Source organism: Ursus maritimus, unplaced genomic scaffold (assembly GCF_017311325.1).
Source record: "Ursus maritimus isolate PB19 unplaced genomic scaffold, ASM1731132v1 scaffold_15, whole genome shotgun sequence".
In the NCBI taxonomy this organism is placed as follows: domain Eukaryota; kingdom Metazoa; phylum Chordata; class Mammalia; order Carnivora; family Ursidae; genus Ursus; species Ursus maritimus.
In genome coordinates, this window is record NW_024423897.1 from 62,404,323 (window position 1) to 62,429,385 (window position 25,063).

The 25,063-nt window shown below is 52.8% G+C and overlaps 1 non-coding gene across 2 annotated transcripts in view; it reads left to right on the forward strand.

The window, feature by feature from the left end:
- LOC103679236 overlaps positions 1–16,347 on the forward strand; it is a 52,005-nt gene extending 35,658 nt beyond the window's left edge. Inside the window, exons 3-4 of one of the 2 annotated variants that reach the window (XR_005834902.1) lie at positions 7,620–7,795; positions 16,333–16,347. This is a non-coding gene — a transcript (uncharacterized LOC103679236). Of the gene's footprint in view, positions 1–7,619; positions 7,796–8,029; positions 8,045–16,332 lie in introns of those variants that run through there. The other variant, XR_005834901.1, reaches the window with a different exon arrangement.
- Positions 16,348–25,063: the final 8,716 nt, after the last annotated feature.

A 25,063-nucleotide genomic window follows, 5' to 3' on the forward strand; every position in this document is an offset into this window, starting at 1 on the left:
TTTGTACAAAACACAAATGATTCTGGAGCCGGCGGTCTAAGCAGACCTGCCGCCCCCCCTTGGAGACAGCCCCTGATCTTTGTTTGAACTCCCTGTGCTCCCTCTCACCACCGGTGCGCGTGGGCACAGCTGCAGCCTAGGACTTGGATCCCCGGGAACACCGCACAGGAAGGGACCACGTTTTGTGGGCTTGGGAGTGTGCACCGTGCATCTGGCCCCGGGCGGGTGGGACGGCACGCCTCTGCTGGGGGGCCTTTGTCCACTGGCTTTGGCGGCAGCCACTCCTGCCCAGGCAGGGGGCAGCCCGGGGCAAAGGGTGGGCCCTGGAGCTCACCCGCTGGTGGGATGGGGGGGTGCAGCACCTGGAGAAGCTCCTACACCCCAGCTTCCCAGCTTTGCGCACCGGAGGGCAGGGCACATGTCACAACTGGTTCCACACCTGCCTCTCCTGCTCCCGCGTGAACCCTAGACCACCCCCCAGCAGGGCACCGCTCCTTGTCCCGCTGGCCGGGGCGCTGGCCTCTGTGGCGGCTCCCTGCATCTCCAGGGCGCTCGCCTTGCTGTGTGCCTGTTTTCCACCCGAGTCTCCGTCCCTGTGAAGAGCCAGTCAGTCTGTGGTGCATTTTCTCGTCGGGTGTCCACCTGTTCCTACGTGTTCCAAGTGCAAGTGGTTCATTAGCTGTTTACGTGCAGGCTCTTCCTCGCTGTTTTCCGTCCCTCCTACGGGCCCCAGACGGTAGGAAGAGCTAGGCCCAGCGTGCAGACGAACGACAGGTGTGGGGTATGAAAGAAGGAGGCGCTGGCAGGAACCCGCGAGCTGGCCTAATTCTCACCATCCTGCCGCATCACCGGGAAGCAACGGGCCCTTGGCTCACAAGCAGCAGGCTCTCTTTGGCCTGAACCGCGAAGCCTGAGCACATCCTAAGTGAGCGTCCGGCCGGGAGCCTTGGGACCCGCATGACTTATGCATGCCTTGCTCACAGCGCAGCATAAATACTGCACTAAAACCTGCGTTTGTCATTTGTGCTGAACACTGCTGAACTTATGCAATATGAATGACGCTTTGTAATGGCCCTCGTGTCGGGGTCTTTGGGGAAAATACTGTTTCCAGCAAGACAAAGCAAATTGCAGGCGTTCCTAAAGGGGCCCGACTCTTGTTCACGGAAACACATTTAATCTGACATCGTTACTCTAATGATCTCTTGTGTCGTCTTTTATTGAACACAAAGCGAGTTCTGCCCATCAAAGCTGTGAGTAGCTGAATGTCCTTGCGTGGAAACGGCAGGTCAGGGGGACGCGAGGTTCCCGGAGAAGCTGGCGCCACGGGTGGGACCGTTTGTGGGGTCGCCAGAGCACACACAGGGCAAGGGTAGACCCGAAGGCCTCCCAGCCCGCGGCCGACTCCGTGTCATTTGCACCTTGCAGGGCACCGAAGCTGCCCACAGGCCACCCGCACGCCCCTCCATGCGCACCCGCTCCGGACAAGTGCCCCCAGACGAGGGGCCGTCGATGTGGAGCTGAGCCCCCGCGGCCCACGTGTGTGCACGCGCTGCCTGAGGCCGGGGAGCCTGTGGCGGAGGAGGGAGCCCCGAGGCCCTGCCCTGGGAGCTTGAGGACAGGGTGTGGACGCTGGAGCTCAGCAGAAGGCAGGCAGCCGGGGGGGATCTCACTCTGACGCACGCTGGGCCCGGCAGCCCGGCACCCACGCCAGTCCTCCTTCCAGCACCTGGTGGGCTGGCACGCGCGCAGAGCTGCGGCCCGGACACCATCCGCCGCCAACAGGAAGAGCCCAGGAAGATGGCGGTGTCACAGAGCGGCCTGGCTTCTCCTCAGAGGAGCAAAATAGACCAGACTTGTGAGGTTCCAGACACCAGGGCAATGGGGACAGGAAAGGGGAGCAGGGCCTCGCAGAAGGACCCGTGTGCTGCCTCATGTATGTGAGTGTGTGAGTGCGAACCGTGCATGAACTGTGCATGCGAGATGCGTGGGAGTCTGTGACGGGCATGTGTGTGAAGCGTGTGTGTGTGTGAAGCGTGCGTGTGGTCACAGCCGGCCTGCAGGAGCTGGGGCGCTCTGTCCAGTCACACACTCTCTTTCCTTCTCCAACAGTAGTTGTCTCCACTCTCCTGCAGAGAGTGAGCAGCACATCCGTGTGCGGGGAGGGCGCGGGGACGCTCCCCGTCCGGGACGGCATCTTCCCGGTCCTCACCACAGTGAGCAAGGATCAGCTTCTCACAGCCGTCGAGCGGCCAGGCCGCCAGCTGGGTGTGCGAGGGGAAGCAGAGCTCCGAGAGGCCCACTGTGCCCACCGAGGTGGCTCCCACTCGCCCCGTGCCTTTGGGCACACAGGCCACGGGACCACGATTTGTATCCAGCCTGGGAATTCTCGCGGACAGCCCAACGTGCTCCCCTCTGAGGCTCGGGGTGTCCTGCGTGTGAGCTGTGCTGGAAATCCACACACGGAGTGTTGTGACCACAGGGACCAGCTGAACAGGACGGAGCCCCCAGTCCTGCAAAACAGAACATCTGTTGCCCGTGGCTGCTGGAAAGGCACTCCAGGACGCCGTGGCTTTTGACGGGCCACACATCCCGTGGCGCAGGAAGCAGTGTGGCTTTTCTGGGTCCTGCAGCCCGTGGTGCCCACCAACCGCAGGAGGCATGGGCCAGCCACATGCTGGGAAGTTTCTGCAGGCAGGAGCCGCTTCCAGGCTGGCGCCACGGTTACTGGAGGGGCTGGATGGACTGTGACCTCGGCGCCTCACTGGCTGTCAGCTGGGGCTGTCCTCTTGTGCTTGACATGTGGCCTGTCCACAGGGCAGCTGGTGGCACGGGGAGAGAGCCAACAGACCCAGCGGTGGTCTCCTGTGGCTTCTTGGAGGACCCCCACCTCCCCACAAAATCTTCCGGAAGCAGAAATCTTCCGTGCAGATTCCCAGTCACAGAGTGCAGGATCCACGTCGGAGACCCACACACAAGAGACCGCTGCTTCTAGAAGGTCAGGTTTACTCCAAAAATGAGGACGCATGTGTTTAGCTGGAGCTCGGCGGCAGAAGCGCAGAGCTGAGGAAGTAGACCTGCAAGGCCGGGGTCTCCAGGGTGACAGAGATGGAAGGGCTACCTGGTGCGAGACCTGGGTCAGTCCAGGGCAGCCTCCCCGCACTCAGACACACACTTCTCCCTCCCCACGGCAGAGGTCGCGGCAGAGGTTGTGACTTCGTGTGGCCATGTGGCGGGCAGACTCCTCCTCATCCCCAGGTCCTTCCGCAGGAGCCACACCTAATCAGAGAGGCAACAGCCGAGCTCCCGGCATCCCCTGTTCTTCTCTGCAGACATGCAGACACCACTTGGTGGGGACGTCCAGACACCCGAGCTCAGACACAGTGTTTGAAGTGCGCTGCAGAGAACGAGCTGTCGCCCACGGTTTCCGTGGAGCCTGCAGGACCCGGCCGTGGCAGGCAGAGGCACCTGCTCCCCAAAGTTGACTCTCCAGGGAGCCCACGGTGTCTCCGAGACAGACAGCAATCACTTCAGCTTGGACACCAAGAGCTGCAAACCCGAACAGCCATGGGACCCGAGTGTCCGGGACAGCAGCGTCACGGGCCGTGCGCGGTGGGGCCGGGAGGGGCTCCCTGGCTGGGGCGCCTGAGCGGACGGCTGACAGGAAACACTGGGGGCCCAGCGGTCCAGAGAGTACGTGCCTCCCCACCCAGAGAGGATGCTGATGCCCGGGCCTGGGATGGGCAGCGCTCGTGTGGTCAAGTGTCGGGGACGAGAAGGGCCCGTGGTGCCCAAGAGCGCGAACGAGAAAGAGCAAGGCAGGGGAGCCTCCCCAGGGCGTGCACCCTGCAGCCGGCATCATCCCCACACTCGCTTTGCTTTGCCGGAGTGTAAGCCTGCGGTCTTCTTCCCAGAGGTGATGGCCACGTGCCTACAGGAACCCCAGCCACCACCAGAGGCCGAGGCCAGGGTCCCTGAGGCACCACCGTGCGCTGAATCATGTTCGAGTCCTAACCCCCAGTGAGTGAGAAATAGGGTCTTTCCAGGTGTGATTAAGGTAGAGATTTAGAAATGAGATTTTCCTGCATTAGGGTGGGCCCTGGATCTGGTGATGGTGTCTTTGCGAGACTCCGAAAAGGAGAGACACAGGCGCACAGGAGGAGGCCCATGGAGTTGGAGGCTGGGTGGCTGCGCCGGAGGCTGCCCGCTACCAACACGGAGAGAAAACACCGCGTGTTCTTCCCAGCCCACAGCTCCCAATGAGCCCACGGGTATCGGAGTGACTGTCCTCCCCTCGCCATGTCACTCAGCCACGCTTCCCCTTGCAAGGCCTCTGCCCCCACCTCCCTGGACACCAGCTCCTTCTCCTGTCCCAGGAGAGGTCCCAGAGCCTGAGACTAGCAGGGGTGCCGGGGTCGGAGCTGCGGAGATAGAGCAGGTCTCCCTAGCCCCCCGTCCGTCCTAACGCGTGTCGGGGGCAGCACCCAGCGAAGCCGCGATGGATCACACTACACGCGGGTGCCGAGTGCCACGGGCCACGATGGATGCTCCCCGACCTCCGGAGGGAGATACAGCCCCTTGATGGATACCCCACTAATGGGCTGGAAGAAGAATCACGCCCCGGCAGGGAGCGCCGCCGCCTTCATACATCTTGTAAGGAGCCCAGATCCTAATCTCTGGGCAACCTGCTCCCGCACATCCGTCTTGCCGCCCCTCCCCCACCCGGAAAAGACAGGCGCCAGCCTGGCCGCTGTTCCTTCTGGGCTCTGCTCCGTGGAGACCTGGCGTGCACGGGGCGCCCCGGAGAGCGCTGGACTCCTGGCCGCGGCCAAGCAGGCTGGGAAGTCTTGGGAAAGGCCTGGACCATTAGCGGCCCAGGGGGCTTCTTCCTGGTAGAGGGAGGCCGCTCGGGGCTGCTTCCATGCACGTCCCGTCCCCTGTCGCAGCCCAAGTGGACCTCCACCCCGAGCACCTCGCCCATACCTGGCTCTGCTCGTGGGGAAAACCCCCGTTCCCACCTCTGTCTGTCTCGCCTCGGAGGGACAGCTCTGCAGGCTCCCTGCGGGGAGTCCCTGGCTGGGGAGTCTGTCTCCAGAGTCAGCAAACTGACTCGTGAACAGGCCCCATGGCTTCGCCTGGTGGGCTCTCCCGAGGATGGCGTCTGCGAGACCCCTGCTGGAACTCCTGCCGGGCCCCAGACCACGGGTGCTGGCGGGGGCTTTCCAGAATGACTATGAGAAATCAGCTTGTTTACCTGAATTTCAGTAACGAGCACGCGGTCCTCACGTCTGACTCCTCAGCGGGTGCAAGACGCCCCCTACGTCTGAAGCAGCATCTCCCTTTCCCACATTCTGACGGGCATCTGTTTGCAGGACCCCCACAGGTGTGGTCTCGGCGTCTGTCCAGCTCCCAGCACCACCCGTGTCATCGGTGTCCCTGGGCTTGTAGACGCATCACCCCACCTCTGCCTCCATGTCCCGGGGCACGGAGCCTGTCCTCAAACTTCCCCTTCTTACAAGGTCACCAGTCCTGTTGAATTAGGGCCCACCGGCTCCGGTATGACCATGTCACCTGCAATTTCTCCTGCAAACACCTCGCTTCCAAAAAAGTGAGAGACCATCACATGCATGTCGGGGCCACAGTTCAGAGCCCGACGCTCAGCTGTTGGCTTTCTCAGCCTCCCGCTGCCCCTGGAAGGAGGTTATGGCCAACTGCTGGAGCTGGTCCATTTCCACATTGGTTCTGCTTGCTGCACGGCCAGCAGGGATGTGTGGGGAACTTCGGGGCACCCAGGAGCCATCTTGTGGGCAGGAGTCCCGCTGAGGGGCCCGGGGCCTCTGTCCTTGCCTACTGGCCTCCTAGCCCCTTGGACAGATTCAGGTCCTTTAACCCCGTGGGAACAGGCCTTCTTGGCCTCGTTCACCCTGAACCCTCCCTGCCGTGTGGACACGTCCTGGTCGGTGCTCGGGTGAATATTTGCTGGATGAAGTAGCCAGCCGATGACTAGGTCAGCAACTGGTTTGTCCAATCTCTCGCTGAAGATCCGAGAAAGCTCCCGGCTCAGCAAGAACACAGCAAATATGTGAACAGAAGCTTTCTGGAAACAGTGGGCGTCTTGACTATAGGACACACAGGCTGTTCACAAGCCCAGAAGAGCCAGATCCCAGGGATGGGATGGCCTGTAGGGTGCAGGTCCACGGCAGCTCTCTGTGCTGGATTTCCCACAGCAGGGCTTCCTGAATCTCCCGGGAAAGCTCACAGACTACTCACGCGCCATCGCCACCTGTGATCCAGAGAGGCCTGCCAGGCGTAGCCAAACACACACCATCAACAGCAAAAAGATGGGACTCCCAGATAGACAGCAAATGGTCTCACAGTGTAAGGATGTCCCCAGTATTGCACAGGACACACTTACACTAAGAAAAATTCATGAGCTGAAATCGAGTCTAACCGGGCGCTCTGTATCTTACCCAGCACCCCAGGGTTGGGATGGCCCCGAAGGAGGGAGGGACAAGAAGGAAGTAACCGCTCACCAACTGTTCTGGGGTTCGGCACCCCGTCCCCACGAGGGCTATGGCTCGCAGCCCCCTCTGTGCGGGGGGGCGCGTTGGATCTGCCGCCACGTGTGCCTGGGGGGGAATCTGCTCCCGCTGGACCATCACGCCCCACGCTGTTCTGCAGGGTGGTCCGGGAGCCAGGGGCCAGCCGGTGCATCACAGCACATGCCATCCGGCACCCACGCTGTCAGTGGGGACATGCTGGGTGCAGAGTGGACTGTGCCTTCTTTCACTTTCCTGGACCCAAATGCATGGCTTTTAACACAATTGTCCTCGGACTCAGGGGATGCAAGCGTGCTGCTCCGTGACTTAGGGACAGGGCACAGAGGTTCACCGATGGCTGGAGGGTGGCGACCGGTGATCCGCACACATGACAAGTTACCCAGCACGTAGTGGCTTCAGTCAACACGGAGCATCTCACTACATGACATGGTTCCTGTGGGTCAGGAAGTGGGGGAGCTCGGCTGGCGGGTCCTGTCTCAGGCTCCCTCGTGAGGCTGCAGACAAGATGCGGGGGCTGGGGACTTGCTGGCGCTCAAGGGCCCACGTCCGAGGGCTTCCACCCAGCTGCCTGGAGGCCTCCGGCTGCTCACGTGTCCTCGGACGTGGCAGTCCACTGCCTGCGGGGAGGCCACCTGGATTCCCTGAGAAGGGGCAGAAACTTGAGGGGCCTCTCTCCAGGGGCCTCTCGTGATAAAAGGCCAAATACTCCAGGGCCGGGACAGCTGGTGGTCCCCGTCAAGGCCCCAAACCCACAAACTCAGCCACAACTGGAACTCCAACCCACACGGGGAGCCCCAGTGAGCCGGCAGCACATCCCGCCGAGTCCACACCAGACACGCCCTCGGAATCACAATGGTCAATGGATGTGGTCTTGCAGGTTCCCCGAGGTAGAACTGACAGGTACACATGGTGCATTTGGGTGTGTAAAAGGTGATGATTCGGCCCGTGACCGTGTTGTGAGGTGACTACCGCGATCTAGCTAATCCACATGCCCATCCCCTCCCCCATCACCGCCGTGCGTGTGGTGAGAACATCTAAGATCCACCTCTTGCCAACTGCCAGGTGCACGGCTCTGTATTACGGACTGCACTCGCCAGCTGGACTCGATCACGGAACCCATCCGTCCTGTAACTGAAAGCTGGCACCCTCGGACCCACATCCCCGCACCTCCCCACCCGGGCGAAGAACCATTTTGCTCTGTTTCCATGAGGCTGACTTCTTCGAGATTCCACATGGAGGTGAGATCATGCGGTATTTGTCCTTCTGTGTCTGGCTTCTTCCACTGAGCGTCATAATTAATACCTTCCAGATTCTTCTATGTTTATATATATAAATTACACATATGTGAACATCACATTTTCTCTATCCATCAGTGGGCACTCAGGCAGTTTCCATATCTCGGCTGTTGGGAATATTGGGCTGCAGACTTCTCTTCAAGATCCTATTCTTATTTCCTTTGCATATGCACCCAGGAGTGGGACGGCTGGATCACTCTGTAGTCCTATTTGAATTTTCTGAGGAACCTCCATCCCGTTTTCCACAGTGGCTGCACAAATCAGCACTCCCACGAACAGGGCACAAGGATCCCCTTCTCTCCACACCCTCCCCAAACTAACAGCCATCCTACCAGGTGAGGTGATCTTATATTGTGGTTCCGGTTGGCATTTCCCTGATGATGAGTGATGTTGAGCACCTTTTCATGTACCCGGCCTTTGGTATGTCTGCTTTGGGGATGTCTGTTCATATCCTTCTCCAGTTTTCAATCAGGTTGTTTGCTTTGCTATTGAGTTGTATGAGTTCCTTATACATTTTCCATATTAATCCCTTATCAGATATATGGTCTGTAAATATTTTTTCCCATTCTGTAGGCTGCCTTTTCATTTTGTTGAATGTTTCCTTTGCTGTGCAGAAATTTTTTAGTTAGATAGAGTCCCACTTGTTTATGTTTGCTTTAATTTCCTGTGCCTTTGGAGTCAGACCAAAAAAATATCGTGAAGACCAAGGTCAAGTTTTCTTTTATGAGCTTTATGGTTTCAGGTCTTACATTTAAGTCTTTAATCCATTTTGAACTAATTTTTGTAAGTGGCAGAAGATAAGAATTCCATTCTTTTGCATGTGGATATCCAGTTTTCTCAGCATCGTTTATTGAAAAGAATGTCCTTTCCCCATTGAGTATTCTTGGCTCTCCTGTCAAAGATTAATTGGCTATATATGCGGGGTTATTTCTGGACTGTCTATTCTGTTCTATTGGTTTATGTGGTTGTTTTTATGCTAGCATCATACTGTTTTGATTACTATAGATTTGAAATATACTTTGAAATCAAGAACCATGGTGCCTCCAACTCTGTTCTTTCTCACGATTGTTTTGGCTATGTGGGTTTTTTTGAGGTTTCATACAAATTTTAGGACCTTTTTCTATTCCTGTGAAGAATGCCATGGGAATTTTGAAAGGGACTGAATTGAATCTGTAGATTGCTTTGGCTAGTATGGACATCCTAACACTATGAATTCTTCCAATCCATGAACATGGGATATCCTTCTATTCGTGTCTTCAATTTCTTTCACCCACATCTTATACTTTTCAGTATTCAGACCCTTTACATCTTTGGCTAAATATTTTCCTAAATATTTTGTTCATTTTGATGCTATTGCAAATGGGATCATTTTCTTAATTTCTTGTTTAGATAGCTTGTTGTTATTGTATAGAAAGACAACTAATTTTGTGTGTTCATTTTGTGTCCTGCAACTTTACAGGATTGGTTTATTAGAAGATTTTCTATATATAAATCTATGTCATCTACAAATAGTGACAGTTTTCCTTTTTCCTTCCTGACTTTTTTCTTTTTTTTGCCTAATTGCTAGGACTTCCAGTACTATGTTGAATAAAAATGGTGAGCATGGGCATCCTTGTCTTGTTCCTGATTCTAGAGGAAAAGCTCTCAACTTCTTTTTTGTAAGATTTTATGTATTTATTTATTTGAGAGAGCGAGCACAAACGGGGGAGGGGTAGAGGAAGAGGGAGAAGCAGACTCCTTGCTGAGCAGAGAACCCAATGTGGGAAGCCAGATGCTTAACCGACTAAGCCCCCCAGGCACCCCAAAAAGCCCTCAATTTTTGATCATTGAAGATGTTATTAGTTGTGGCTGTCATATATGGCATTTATTATATTGAAATGCATTCTTTCTATACTTAATTTGTTGCATTTTTATCATGAAAAGATGTTTGATTTTGTCAAATCCTTTTTTAAATTTTTCGTTCTGTCAATGTCTTGTTTCACATTGATTGATTTACGCGTGTTGGACCATCTTCATAGCCCAGGGTGAGTCCCACTTGACCACAGTGTATGGTCCCTCCAGTGTGCTGTTGGATTTGGATTGCTTGCATTTAGTTGAGGATTTTTGCATCTCTTAGAGGGATACTGCCTTGTAACTCTCTTTTTTTGTGGTGTCCTTGTCTGGCTGTGGAATGAGGGTAATGCTGGTCTCAAAAAGTAAGTTTGGAAGTGTTCTCCACTCTTCAATTATTTCAAAGAGTTTGAGAGTGATTATCATTTAAATGTTTCGTAGAATTCACCCATTAAGCCACCCAGTCCTGGGTTTTCCTTGTTGGGAGGTTTTGATTACTGCTTCTATCTCTTCGGCCACTATTCATTCAGATTTTCTATACCTTTCTGATCCAGTCCTGATAGGAAATATGTTTCTAGGAATTTACTCATTTCTTTTAGGTTATTCGATTTGTTGGCATATAATTCTTCATAGTAGTCTCTTATGATCCTTTGTATTTCTTTGGTGTCGGTTGTAACAACTCCTCTTCCATGTTTGTTCCCAGGGACTAGGGAGGGTAGGGATTCGGTCTTGTTCAAGGGTGAACAGGACCGCCCCCAGGTCCTTGGTCAGCAGGGCTGTTTCTGAGACAAAGGTCCACATCAATCTCAAGTTTGGTCTGCAAACAGCAGGCCTGTGACCACACATGTGCATGAAGTGGCTCCCACCTGGCCCCTTGAAGGGCTCTTGTCATGTCCCTGGGCAGGTCCCTGGGCAGGCAGGATTGCTCTTGGACCATGGCTGAGAAAATCTGCAGCTAAGCTGAGGTTTGCAGGTTTGCCTCCAGGGCCACAGATGGGAACATCTCCTGACAGGTCCCTGGGTGAGCAGGACTGCTCCTGGGCTCTCACTAGAAGAAGCTGAAGCCAAGCTCAGGGCTACTTCAAGATTCACCATCTGGACAGCCCTGCAGGCCAGCCCTGGAGGCAGACAGGTGTGACTGTCCCTTAGGGTCCTGACGCATGGCACGCACATCAGGGCCACAGTTAAATGGGGCTGTAGCTGATCTCCCAAGAGGATGGGGCTGTTTCAAGGTCTGTGGCTGGGACCATCATCTGAACACAGACATACTTTCTCAAAATGGCCCTCCTCGGTCTGGGGCTGGGGTTTCTCAGTTTCCAATTTTGATCCCAAAGTGCCTTCAAAGGCACTTCTGTCCACAGAGAGCTGCAAATTGTTGCTGTGAGACCGCCTACCCCACCACCCTGCTGACACCTAGATAATAACGGTGGTTGTTTGGAGACACTAGACGTGGGTGGTTTGTCACACAGCAACAGCTATCAGATACTCTGCCCTGTTGTGATTTATTTTGTGTCTTTCCCCCGGAGTAGAGGTGCTGTTTTCTGCTCATCTCCAAGTCCCAAGTGGCTGGAAATGCGTCTGACACATAGCAGGTGCACACATTGGAAAGCGCCCTGCCATCTTCCGGGCCTCCTCCCCCCACACAAACCCAGGTGTGTGGAGCTGAGACCTGTGAATGGTGTGCACACACACACACTTTTGCACACACAGGCCACATGTTGGCATGAGAGCACAGACTACAGGAGGCTGAGGCTGTCATTTTCTTCACATGGAGAACCAAACTCTCAGCCTTAAAGAGGTGACCATAAATATCTCATATGGCCAATGTGGGGGGGGTCTCATCTCTACTTGCCCTGCATGCTTTCTGGCAGGGGCCCTTCGACCACCTGTGTGTGGCATGTGACGCCTCCACTGTCCACTCAGAGCAGCCCCTCCTGAGGCCGGCGCAGGATGCTGATACCCTGCTGGGTTCTTCGATGGCCTGAGGACTCTGGCCTATATGCATGTGCTCCTGCTACCCACAGCTGCCACCACAGCAACCAGCCTTCTTGGGCTCCAGACCTCGACCTCTCCCTCAACTGGATTTTACCCCTTTCTCATTAAGCGGTTTGTGAACCAAGAGGCCAACCCAGGGCAGTACAACACTCTGAGTAGATGTTTGACTGGGGGCACCCGGCTTGTCCCCACTCCCAGGGACAGTCCAGCACAGCCCTGACTTCAAGGTGCCCCCACCACATCTTTGTGATAACGGGTGCTCAGGGCACCAAGAGCAGGCACGCCCAGCTCTACCCCCTGCCCAGCTATGGGCACACTGCGGCCTCTTGTGATGCTCCAGCCAGCACAGTCCCCACGAGTTAAGACCAGGCATGGCCTTCACAACCTACTTGACCAGGGGCTATCACTGCAGAGACCCCCCTGAGATCTGGTCCCAGCCCCCTCCCCAGGTCCCACCAGAACTTCATGCATACTCTCTGGCTTCTGGTTCACAGACTGGGGGCAGTACACTGTTGACTATAGCCCTTTGTGTGAGGACCTGGAAGGCCTCCTTCAGGGGAGGTCGGCTCCTGCCAGATACACGATTCTGCCCCCTGCCTGATTATAGGGGTTCCAGAGACTTCTGCTCCCATGGCCCCACCCCCACTGGGTGGCTAGCCATGGCCAGTGGCATGACTCACTTCAAGCCTGCAGCACCAGGAGGGGGCCTTTCAATTTTCTTCCCAGCCAGCCTCCAGTCCCAGGGCCCCCACTCCAGAGTCCCCAGCCCCAGAGCCCCCAGCCCCTCACCTCTAGCACCAGAGCCCCAGATGGTGGTGGGACCTCCAAGCTCATACTGAGAACATCATCTTTCAGGAACATGTGTTTTGGGGAGCTTCCATGTCCCATGGGCTAAGCCCAGGGTCAGGAAACTCAAAACCAGCTGAGCCATCCCCCACCCATGCCCTCTCAACCACTGCCTCTCGTAGGGAACCACCATGGCTCCCAGAAAACCCCGTGGGAGCACGCCTATGTGATTCCCCCATGCAGGTCCACGTCCAGGGAGAAGCAAGCCTAGGCACTCTATTGTAGAAGGACTTGGGGCGTCTTGGATTATTTCACTCAGGTCAGCTTGGCAGGCTATGCAAACTCCACCCCTGGGGTCGTGGAGTAAGACGTCCCATGTGCTTATGGGGGGGGGCAAGTCCTTGTAGGGGACACCAGTGAGCCAGGCGCGTGAGCTCCTGCTCACCCCGGGGTGCAGACATACACAAAGACATTAAAAGATGCAGGAAGAAAACGTTGGGAGTAAGAAGCATGTGATGAAACTAAAGCACGGTGTGGTGGAGGGTGGTGAGAGGCGCTGGGCGGGGTCCCTCCATGCAGAGAGCAGGGGGGTACCCGAGCAGGTGGAGGACACTGGTCCAGGCAGGATACACACCAGCCAGTGGCCGAACAAAGGCCCTGGGGCTGCCAAGGGGGCCATGGATGAAGCAGGCAGAGGAGGGGATGGGGGCAGCAGAGGTTTGGGGTCAATGGGGTCTGGGAGATCCCATGGGCCAGGACCAGGTGTGTGGATTTTGTCCTAGGTGCTGTGGGAGCCACTGGGGTGTTCAGCAAGCGAGTGACAGGCTCTGGGATGGGTTTACCAGCATTTCTCCAGCTGCTGGGTGGGGACTGGCAGCAGGCGGGTCGGAGGCCGGTCGGTGGGGACACCAGAACTGCAGGGCTGCTGCAGGGCTCGGGCAGGAAGCAGTAGCAGAGGCAGTGGCGCTGCGCCCAGGCGAAGGGCAGCAATCCAGCTCTGGGGCAGGCCTGTCCAGTCGGCCCGGGGCGCAAAGCGCTGCCACCCCATAGCCGCTGCAGGCTGGGGGCAGGGAACCGCTGGTGGGCAGGAGGGGGACGGGTGACCGGGCCTGCGTCCGGCAGAGCCTGGACCTGGTGGTTCGGGTGAGCGGTCCTGTGGCCCTTCCCCCTCTGGTACCGCCCTGCTCTAGTGGTGTCCGGCAAAATGCCTGCTGCAACTGTTGCGTTTCGGCCCCCGCGTTCTCTGGAAGTAGATATTATCTACCCCATTTTACATCGGAGAACATGGAAAATCAGAGATATTAATGGACGTGCTCAAGGCCATGACCCGATGAAGATACAACTAGGCTCTCCACGTTCGGTGCCTCAGTGGGTGACAACGCCCCGCTGCTTCCCGGGGGGAGCCCCGCGGCGCAGGAAGCAGTGTGCCCTCCCTCCAGCTGGGCAATGAGGGTCCGCCGCGGCCCTGCTGGACTCCTGGAAGTCCGCCGCCCAGTGCCTGCGAGGCGTGAGCCCGGGGCCACTGCGGCGCCCCCTCGCTGGCCCGGCCTCCGCCCCGGCCCTGCCGGCGCCCACCTGCCCGCCCGCATCGCCGCCCGCAGAACCGCGGCCCGCATCTGTCTTCCCAGTTCTGGGTTGGCTTTTCTTTTCTTTTCTTTTCTTTTTTTTTTTTTTTTAAGAGAGAGTAGAAAGGAATTTTAAAAAAGAAAAAAAGGGGGCGAGAGGCGAAGGAGATGCAGCAGATAGAAGGCGCACGTGCCGACAAAGAGACTATGACATAGTCAAATTTTATTAATGGCTCGCCCATATGCATTCAGAGGATAATTAACTATGCACAGGTGAAATTAGCTGATAGGAGTGGCTGTCTTGAGCAAATCGAATGAGCTCCGATTTTATCAATAGTTTTCAACCAGTGTCCCTGGTTATCAAACCATCAAATAAATTTGTCCACTCTCTTCCTTTGGGGGGAAAAACTTTAATTATCCAGCCCTCGCGCATGGCAGGTCATTAATAAAACCTAGTTATCAGGCTGCACGTTCCGGAGTTTTACTGTTACCCATCTTTTATCTAAATAAACATTTGGGAAATGTCCTTAAAATTATTATAGATACTTTGCCCCTGCCCCACAATAGGAATTTCTAAATGGAACCCAGCTGCATTTGACTACCCAGTCCACGGTGTCCCATCCGCCCGCCACCCCCGGGACGGGGACCCCGGAGCTGGGCTGCACCCGCGTTGATGGATCTGGCCGACCTGCAAATGCAGATAAGGGGAACCGCCGGATGGCTGCTTCTCCTTAATGTATATTTACGCAGGCTTTATGTTATGCATGCGTTCTTTATTTTCGTGCCACATATATCAATGACAAATGGAAGAATCGAACGGCCGGCGTAACGTAGAAGGGGTCTCTTGGTCCTCCTTCCAAAGGTGCAATATCTAGACAGTGTTCTTTTATTTAAAAAAACAATGCTTCCGAGCCTTTTCTTACTTCATCTCCAATAAAGTCACGGTCCCTCTAGAGAAGCCTCCGTGACTGATCTGTTTGCGTTGTTACGTACAGAAGCGTGTGAGGATCGTGGACCACGGCGTGGCTTTGCCCTCGCACAGGCCGTGTTCCATCAGGACTCACAAAACTCAGGCGGGGCGAGCAGGCAGGAAACCAGTGCCCATGGTGGATGTTGCCCAGCGTTTCCCTCTGTGGCAACCGCGTGGTTTGACCATGAGTACATGGAGGCACCCCACTTCCGGGGCCACGAGCAAAGATTTTACCAAACTCGTGGCCTGTCCAGCACATTGACTGGGGGACCGTGGGTCAAGAAGCAAAGAGAGATGAATCACGAATGGTTAGAAAAAGGTGATCCCCAGCAGGGGTGGAGGCTTGGGGTGACCACTGCTTGACAAATCAGGGAAAGGACGGGCACCCGGAGGTGGCCGTGGTGAGGGCGCGCATGGGACACGCAGGCCTCCTCTTCTCCTCCAGGCTGCGGGCTGCTGGGAACTCAGCCCTCAGGATCCATCCGTCCCCTTGACGCTCAGACTGTAAATTTCCTAGGACCTAAAAGGTTCACTCAGGATGCACGTGATACAGAGTTTACAATGCACATCCAAGAGTAATCTTCACCCATTCCATCTCCACAAAAGCCCAACTGTCTCCCGTAGTTAATTCTTGCTTCTGTAAAGTCCTCATGTAACAATGGCTGGCCTCCAAAGGCGGGCTGGATCTCCCCGGGTCTCAGGGTCGGAAGCACACCAGACCTCTTTAGGTTGAGCTCCTCGGGGTGCCGGCCGACCTTGGTGGTCGGTTGGGCCTGGGCGTCTGGCCGCTGCATCCTGTCCTGAGAGAGACCTGCAGAGCGGGGGGTGGGGCACTCATCCAGAACCGAAGACTGGAGCCTGGCTCTGGCCCCTCTCAGTGCCTCGGGCACAGGTGGTCCTCACTTCACAAGGGATGTGGGGAAAACTGAGGGTGCAGGGGGAACCCTTACCCCAATATGAACCACTCTTCCTGTGTTTGAAGAAAAAACTCAGCTGTAGGTCCAGAGAATTTCATTTTCCTCCCCTTGATGCAGAATCCCAACCCCTACCCAGCTCAAGCCCAAATACACCCGAATATGGAATCGTATCTCCTGACTCAGGCCATCAGCTCCTCCGCCTTAGCAACGGAAACCTGCTTCTCACCGTTGCGGGGCTGGGAGTCCAGACCCAGGAGTCAGGAGCCGGCTCTGTGGCTGCCCACGCGGCAGTCATGTCTAAACATCTTCATGCAAAACCTCGGGCTCCCATCCCCCAAACTAAGAGAGGGCTTTGGGGGGGCCAGCGGCTCAGGTGCAGTGTGCTGATCATTTCAGACCTGTTTTGCTTGATTGCAGTGGGATTTTCCTTCCTGAGACCCAAGCCGGCTTGGACACCCTGCGGCTCTGATCACCAGCATGACCCCACCTGCCCATTTCTCCCTCCACCACCCAGTACGCAAACACTTCACATTAGGAATTTAAAAGGAAAGCGTCCTCAGGGCCCCCTGTGGAGAGTCCCTGTCCCCCTAGCCTTCTGGACCCCCTCTTGCTGATCCAGTCAGGGAGTCACATCTCCAACCCTCCGCGAGGGGCTCTGGGCCACAGGGCAGGTCTGGGTGGGGCAGGAGGAGACCAGGAACCCAAACTCAGGCCTATGGGTGAGTGAAGCCTTGGGGTCTGGGGTGGAGGGAGCCAGGCAAACACCAAGGCGCCCCAAGCCCAAAGCAGGGAGGATGGGGGCCCAGAGTGAGTGAGACAGGGAAGCAGCTCAGAACTCCCACTGAGGGGCTCCAAAAGAAGGGTGGGCTTGCAGGCCTCACCCACCGGCCCTGAGAGCCCTTCCCCCACCCCCTCCCACCACTTCTGCAGGTCACTGGTCAGAAGTCACCCCTCCGCGGGGCCCACATGAAAGGTGGGCTCCGGGAACTGCCTGCCAAGGCGGGAGGGCCTCTAGGGCTCGGTCTCGGACTCAGACTGCAGCAGGTGTAGACAGACCCCGGCCCAGGTGGGGTCAGGCGTGTGCAGAGTGAGGAGACGCGGTCTCCAGCAGGATGGACAGGCCAGTCCTGACCGCTCCCACAAAGATCCTCACGCGGGACTGCTGAGGCTCACACCCAGTCACGCTCTGGTGGCCCGTTGGGCTCAGCTGGAAAACCGGCTCCGGTTCGCTTCAGTCTGAAGCACCTGTGCTCCGTGTGAGCCCCGCACCATCGATATGGCGGCAGGAGCCCACGTGCCCTTCACCGTGTGCGATGCACCTGGTCTGAACCCGGAGGTGCTGGTTCCCAGAGCTCACACAGAAAAAATGAGAATGTCAGTAAAACAGCTCAGTAATAATTGTCTACTAAGTACAGGCTGAGTGATATTTTGCGTGGCGCGGGGCGAAATAAAATACACTGTAAAAAGGATTTTGCCTATTTCTTCTTGCTCATATTGCCCGTGTAGCTCCTCTCAAGTTTCTACTGGACCGCGGAAGTCTCTAGCCTGGGACGGAGGATGCCCTGCACTCAGTAAGGAGTACCGAGCCCAGTCACCACGGGGAAACTACCCTGGGGAACCCGGCGTGCGGCAGGCAAACCAGGGCTGTGTGTTTTCCAAGACGTGCCCAAAATGAAGGGGGAGGGAACGAGGGAGAACAACAGAAACACAGATGGAGACAGAGAGACTGAGAGGTTGAGTGAAGCTCATGTGGGTCCTCAGCAAGGCTTTCGCAGGGTCCTTATTTCCTTCCCCTTAGTCTGTGTCCCCAGGAGAATGACAATGGGGGGCGGGAGCACACAGGTTTATGCAACTTTGTCTTAGCCTAATTCTCTAAGAGGCCTGGGGGCAGCTGGAGGGCACAGGTGATCTCCCGTCATTGCACTTAGGACAGGGGACAGCTGGAGGGCACAGGTGATCTCCCGTCATTGCACTTAGGACAGGGGACAGCTGGAGGGCACAGGTCGTCTCCCATCCCTGCACTCAGGTCAGGGGACAGCTGGAGGTCACAGGTGATCTCCCGTCATTGCACTCAGGACAGGGGACAGCTGGAGGGCACAGGTGATCTCCCGTCATTGTACTCAGGTCAGGGGACAGCTGGAGGGCACAGGTCATCTCCCATCCCTGCACTCAGGTCAGGGGACAGCTGGAGGTCACAGGTGATCTCCTGTCATTGCACTCAGGTCTGGCATGTGATGTATCCCAAAAGCTCTTGCAAGGCTGAACAGAGAATATGTGTGCACTCTCCTTATCTACAAAGAGAAATAACCTTTGCCCTGGCCCTTCAAATACAGCTCTGTTTGGTTAGAGGCCACTCCTGCTATAATTCCATCTTCCTAATAACACTTCCTTTTTAATCAATTTGACAAAATTACAGCAGCTTGTGAATTTGGAGTACACATATTTCTGCTCCAGGCTTTACCTGCTAAATCCTGGCATTTACATGTTTACATTTAAAGTCTTGGCTATGTTCTTAGGCCAATCATTTTGTATTTTGCAATTATATGTGCTCTGCTCACTGCACGCTGTCTTTGGTGGTTATATAATTAAAGAGCAGAGATTTTTTTCCCTTGGCTGCACAAGGTGAAAAATGTTAGCTATTTCCACACTTCAGAGAGCCAGCTGCTACAAGCATTAAAAATTACTTAAAACATAAAATTTATGGCATTGTGATCACAATGGATTGTGTTGTTGTAAATGAATTTCACTGTAAATTGCCATTTTAAATTAAAATATAGCTTATTAGGAATGGCAGGAGAGTCATACAGAAGGAAGTAAGGTTTTATAGAATTGTCCCCAAAAGCCTGTCCCTCCAAGATGTGGTGGCCGAGGGGGTGCCAGAGGCAGGTTCTACCTCGCAGCCGCGTCAGGGTTTGCTGTGGACCCTGGGGCGAGCATATTTCTTTTCCTGTCCCCTAGCTCCACTCCCCTCCAGCCCAGGATTCACCGAGGCCCTGTGCTCTTCATCACTGGGAGGCAGGTGGTGGACCTACAAAGATGAGTAGGACACCGCCTGTCCCTGAGACGAGACCAGCGCCAGGTGGGCAGACAATGAGGGAGGGGCAGTCACGAAGACGCAAATGGGACATTCTTCGAGCAGCAGAGGAGAGAGCATACTCCAAGGTACACACAAGAGATGGTATCTGATTGATCAACCTGCACCAGCAGGTGTTGAAACCAACTGGTATTCAGAATCTTGGCAGTAGGAGGGATTTCCACCAGATGCAATACACCCTTTTCTCAAGCACTTATGGAAAATGATTGCCTGTTCTCTGCTTGGACACTTTTAAGTGTGGGGAATTTGCCACTTTGTAAAATATCCCCTTTAATTTGGGGACAAGCTCAAGTCTCCTCCCAGCACAACAGCCTGAAATCACGTCTCCAATTTGTATGCTTCCCCTGGAAATGTCTGGAAGAGAAGCTTCCTAAGACACGAGGCAGGGGTTGGGGGCACTTCTGGGCAGGGTCCGAGCAGCCAGGACACCTGGGCACAAGGCAAGAGGATCCCAGGCAGCACTTGCTTATGGGTAAGTAATGGAGGAAGGTCGACCCAATGGAGGGCATACACAAACGGGGGCTTAATTAGGAAGGCACTGCAGCCTTTCTGGAGGTTTGTGAGCAGAGGAGGGAAAGGGTGCTGGAAACATTTTAGTAACATTCATTCACTCTTGCCTTGGATGGAGACCTCAGAAACCATCTAACCCACTGTCACAGGCTAACAGCTCCGGGTGAGATTCCTGCCATGAGACCATGTAAGTGCTCAAACCCACGGGGACTTAACGCTGGAATCCGAGCCTGGCTTGCTGGCCACCTGAACAGCCCCAGCATCCTGTCCTCCCTTGATGGAGTCCGCTGGTCCTTCCATATCCAGCCACCACCTGTTCCAGGTGTCTCATCACACATCAGTCCGGAAATTTAGATGTAATCAAGGGGGAAGTTTTGGTTAGTTTATCCCCACATTCCCCAGACATCTATTTAGTAACGAGTCAATGCCAGATGCTGTGTGAAGCATAGAGGGTGCAGCGGAGAACACCTGTTCTTGTCCAAAGGAAGCCTCAGTTGGGTGAATGGAGATAGAACAAGTGAAAATATGCATGAAATAGAAGCATATAAGCCACGACCCAGGTCTGCACAGGGCAGTGGGTCCACAGTGTAGATGTCCTTCCAGCATAAGGAGAGATGCTCCAAGCTGTGCTAGGGAAACAGACCCAGAGAGGTAGTCTTGAAAGATGGATAAGGCTCGATAGAGAAGACAGGACCAGGCAAGTCTTTAGCGGGAGAGGGAGAGGTGGGACTTCTGTCCTGAGAAAGAGGTTAGAAGTACAGGAGATAAGGAGTAGCAAGTGCCAAGGAAAAGAGCCACCAGCCTTAAATCCATGTTGCCATTCTTTCTCTGAATCCAGAAGAAAGGATGGAGAGGACACAGAAGGAAAACAATGTAGGTATATCTACCACATTTGGGGGGATTTAAGGAGTCCCATTTTTATACCCTTAATTTTCTCTGGAAAAAAATGTGTCCCTAAAGCATAGAAGTGCTGAGGCAGACGGTTCAGGAAGGACACTCAAAACAGACTAGCACATTCTTGAACTAATGATCACTTTTTATTCTTGACCCACAAATGATGCAAGAGAGATACATCAATGGGTTAAAAATGGTAAGTTCTCTGGGATGCACTGTATTAAGAAAGGAGAGTAACAGAGATCCCAACAGCACTGGTAGATGGAAGGATGGTGCGGCACTGGGGAATGTGGAGAGACTGAGAGAATCACTGCAAAGAAGAAAACTTTGGCTTTTATCTCATTACTTACATTTGTCTGAAAAATTTTTTTAACCTTAAGATGAAAATTTCTTGACAGATCATTTTTCTGGGTATACAAGAAAGGCTGACATTTACTTAGTCTCAGCACTTTGTAGGTGTGGTTCCATTGTCTCCCGGCTTCCACGTTGACCACGGAGAAGTCAGGAGAAGTGTAGCTCTTCCGTTTATAATCTGTCTTCTCTCCAGATACTTTTAAGACCTAATTGTCTTTAAATTTCACTAGACTGCATTTAGGTACTAGTTTCTTTTTATATGTCTTACTTTGAATTTGTGCTTCTGGTTCTAAGGATTCATGTTTTTCATCAATTTTAGATAATTCTCAGCTATTAACTCCCACATACTGACTCTCCCTCATCTTCTCAATTACCCCTTTGTGAGGTCCAGCTTGGTAACATATTAGGGCCTCTTACTCCAGCTTCAACATCTGTCAAACTCTATTTCACATATTTTAATGTATTTGACTCTGTTGCATTCTGAGTTTCAGATTTATCTTCTACTCTACTATTCTTGCTTTATCTGAGTCTTCTCTGTTACTTAACTCATCTATCAAAGTTTTATTTCTACTGTTACATATTTCCATTTATAGAAGTACATATGACTATTTTGTTTCCAGTATATATGGTTGCTTCCAGGGTTTGTTTGTTTTTTTAAGATTTTATTTAATTATTTGTGAGAGAGAGCATGGGTGGGAGGGAGGGGCAGAGGGAGAGGGAGAATCGGGCTCTCCACTGAGCAAGGAGCCCAATGTGGGGCTCAATCCCATGACCCTGGGATCATGACTGAGCCAAAGGCAGACACTTAACCAACCGAGCCACCCAGGTACCCCTGGTTGCTTCCAGTTTTTGTTCATAAAAATAAGCTTCATACTATGTTTTATCTTCTAACAACTTTATTGAAATATAATTGACCTATGATAAGCTGTACATATTTAAGTGTACAACTTGCATGGCTTGACAGACAGGTGCAGTCATGAAACCACTATCACAATCAAGATAATGAATATATCCTCAGTGTGTGTGTGCTTTCACTTATCAATGGACATTTGCTTTGTTTCCAGTCTGGGCTCTACAAATAAAGTTGCTCAGAATATTTACACGCAAGTTTTTGTGTGGACCCATGCTCTCATTTCTCTTGGATAAATACCTAGAAATGAAATGACTGGATCAGTTGGTAGGTTTATGTCTTCCAGAGTGCCTTCATTGGCGAATTCTACCAAATCTTTTTTTTCTTCCAAATTTTTATTTAAATTCTAATTAGTTAACAATAGTGTAATATTGGTTTCAGGAGTAGAATTTAGTGATTCATCACTTACATATAACACCCAGTGCTCTCTACCAAACCTTTGAAGAAGAAATTATACTATTTCTACACAAGTTCTTTTAGAAAATTGAAGAAGAGAGAATTTTTCCCCAGCTCATTTCATTAAGCTCAGCATTACCCAGATACCAAAACCATACAAAGTCTTACAAGAAAACTACAGAAAAAAATCTCTCATTAACACGGATGTAAAAACTCTAAACACAATTTTAACAATTATATATAAAAGAGATAAAATTATCATGCCCAAGTTCATGTCAGTATTGCAAGATTGGTTTCACATTTGAAATACATCAAAGTCACCATATTAACAAAGAAGAAAAACCATGGGACTTCAACATATCAATTGTTAGGGACACAATTCAATACATAATCGGATGCCAGTAATTAAGAATTTTATTTTCTTGGGTGACAGATATATTTGTATTTCTATAAATATTCTTGAGCTTTGTTCAAGGAAAAATTAAGTTTCTTTGAAACAGACTGATCCTTTTGGGTCTTGCTTTTAGAATGAGTTAGGGAGGACCTGTGCCATGTTCTGAGGGTCAATTATTCCCTGATACCGCGGGAACACCCTTTCATGTACTCTACTCTGTGCTCCAAAAATCAGGGTTTCCCACTTAGCCTGGTGGGAACAGACGGTGTCTCCATCCCTGCAGCATGTCTGACATTCTACCTCTGATCCTCTTGGAGGTTCTTCCTCATGAGGCTTCCTCACGTCCACAAGCTGATCAGCACTCTGCTGGATACCAATGCAGACTGGAGACCTCAGGTGATCTCTCTCCCCACCTCCCTTCTCTCCAGACTCTCTCCTGCAGACTCAGTGCTTCACCTGCACAGACGCTCAGTTCTGTCCCTCCCACGGGCTATGCATGGGTTCCCCCCTCCCACCGACATCTCAGCTTGGAAGCAGTCTACGGGCGGTAAGCTGGAGGAGTTTTAAGGCTCTGTTGATTTGCTCCTTGTCTCCCATGGATCGCTGGCCTTCACAACCCAGCGTCTAGAGTCTTGTAAACCACTTGCGTCCATATTGCTGTCTGTTTTTTCCATCTTAACCTCGTTCTTGTTACTCTGTTTTGGCCAGAATTGGTAGTCTCTGTTTGGTTATTTTAAAAATCGTTTTTGTGGTTACTTGTTTTTCACATCTGCAAATCATCTTTTATTTACTTAAACACATCAAACTTATGTGTTTTGTCTGAAAATTCCAATATCTGCACTATCTACTTCTCTAATTCTGCTGTTCCACACTGACGTGCCTCATTTTATTATGTGCTTTCTTTGTACCATGAGCTCATGATGGATAGAATTTTCCTGTGGAAATTCTTCAAGACATGAGCTGAAGGTGCATTCCTTGAGAGTAGTTCCCTTTGTTTCTACCAGGCTCCCAGAGGTGCTAACAACCCATGACCACTTTAAGTTCCCAGCTTGCAATTCTTAGAACACACACGTATAAGGATTCAAGTCACAAACTCACTTGAGTATTAGTCTCTGGTTTAAAATTCCAGGGATGTCTTGCTTTTCCGACATCAAGGTCGAGTCTGGCAAACTGCCTTGTGGGACAACTTTTTCAACTGGTTCTCCTTCTCACTGGGATGTCACCCATCCAGATTCTAAGTCCTGACCCCTCGCTTTACACGGTTAACAAAATGGAAGATCAAGACCACCAAAGACACACAGATGCCTCGGGCAGGTGCTAAATCAGACTAGCTTACCTCTCAGAGGACTGATTCATCCCACATTTGGCTTTTGAGGATTCTCCTTATTTTCTTGCCAGTCTAGTAAGTTGGCTGTGTGTGGATTAGTTGGTTGGAAGTAAGAGAGTACATAAATTTACGTCATCTTTCAACTATTCCAAGTAGAGTCTCTACTGGTTATCTTCACAGGCGGCCAAGACAGCCTGCCTTTGGAATCCTGGGTCTCTCCATCTCTTTCTCCTTCTTTAGGAGAACATGCAAGCAAGCACAGATGTGTTTCAATCAGTGGCTTTTATCAGAAAATTAAGCACTGTGGTCACTCGGCCATTTGATGCCAGTGTTCACAGCAGTGGCCACAGCTACTCTTTATCGCCGTCTGTGTACCTCGATATTTGCAGCTTTCCCAGAAGCATTTCAAAATCTGTCTGTTCAGTAGGGCAGTACCATGTAAAAAAACATGTGTGTTATAAACTAGCCATTCAAAGAAAGAGAGAAGTTAATTTTTAGTTGTATGGGGTATTCATTTATGTAGAACCATTCATTTTTCAGGTTTTTTATAACTAAGTCATTACTGTATTTATTCTACTGTTAAATTTTTTTTGAAAATATGTCTAGAAGTAAATAGAACAGGTAGATAAAAGTAGCTAGAGGCAGGCTAACACAAAATACGACTTCCTCTGAGCCTGCGCTATTCCTTTGGACTCTGCATGTGCAATGTGATGCCAGTTCCCATGGTCATCTTCAGAATTCTTTCATCTTACCTGGAGACCCATGACAAGGAATTCTGTTCCCAGGCTATCTGGCAACGACAGAGACATGGCAAGTACGGCCATCCTGCACCTGAGCAGAGTAACCGGGTGGGCAAGATGAAGACAGGAGGACAGATCAGCTCACAGCGGATGAACTGCTCCATGAAGGCACTGGAGGACTGGGGTTCGCCTCCCCAAGACAGGTGACTTCCACGCTACTGCCCATGCCTGGGTTCTCACAGCCTCCCCAGGGGACCAGAAGGTCCTCCAACTGGGGCCCAAGTGTGAATCTCTGGGACACCAGTCCTGTTTCCACCACATGCTAGGAGAGACCACTGTGGCACATGGGCAACAGATGAGCGAGAGGGTAACCCTGTGTTACTCATCTGATGCTCCAAGGGGCGTTTTCTGTGGGTAGGAGTGCTCAGGTCTGTGCTGTTCCCGAGTGTGCGGAGTGGCTGGGAGAGGCCCTTCCCTCTCCCTCGTCTGTGGGTACTGCCACACTCCCTGCAGAGGGCAAGGGGCTGGG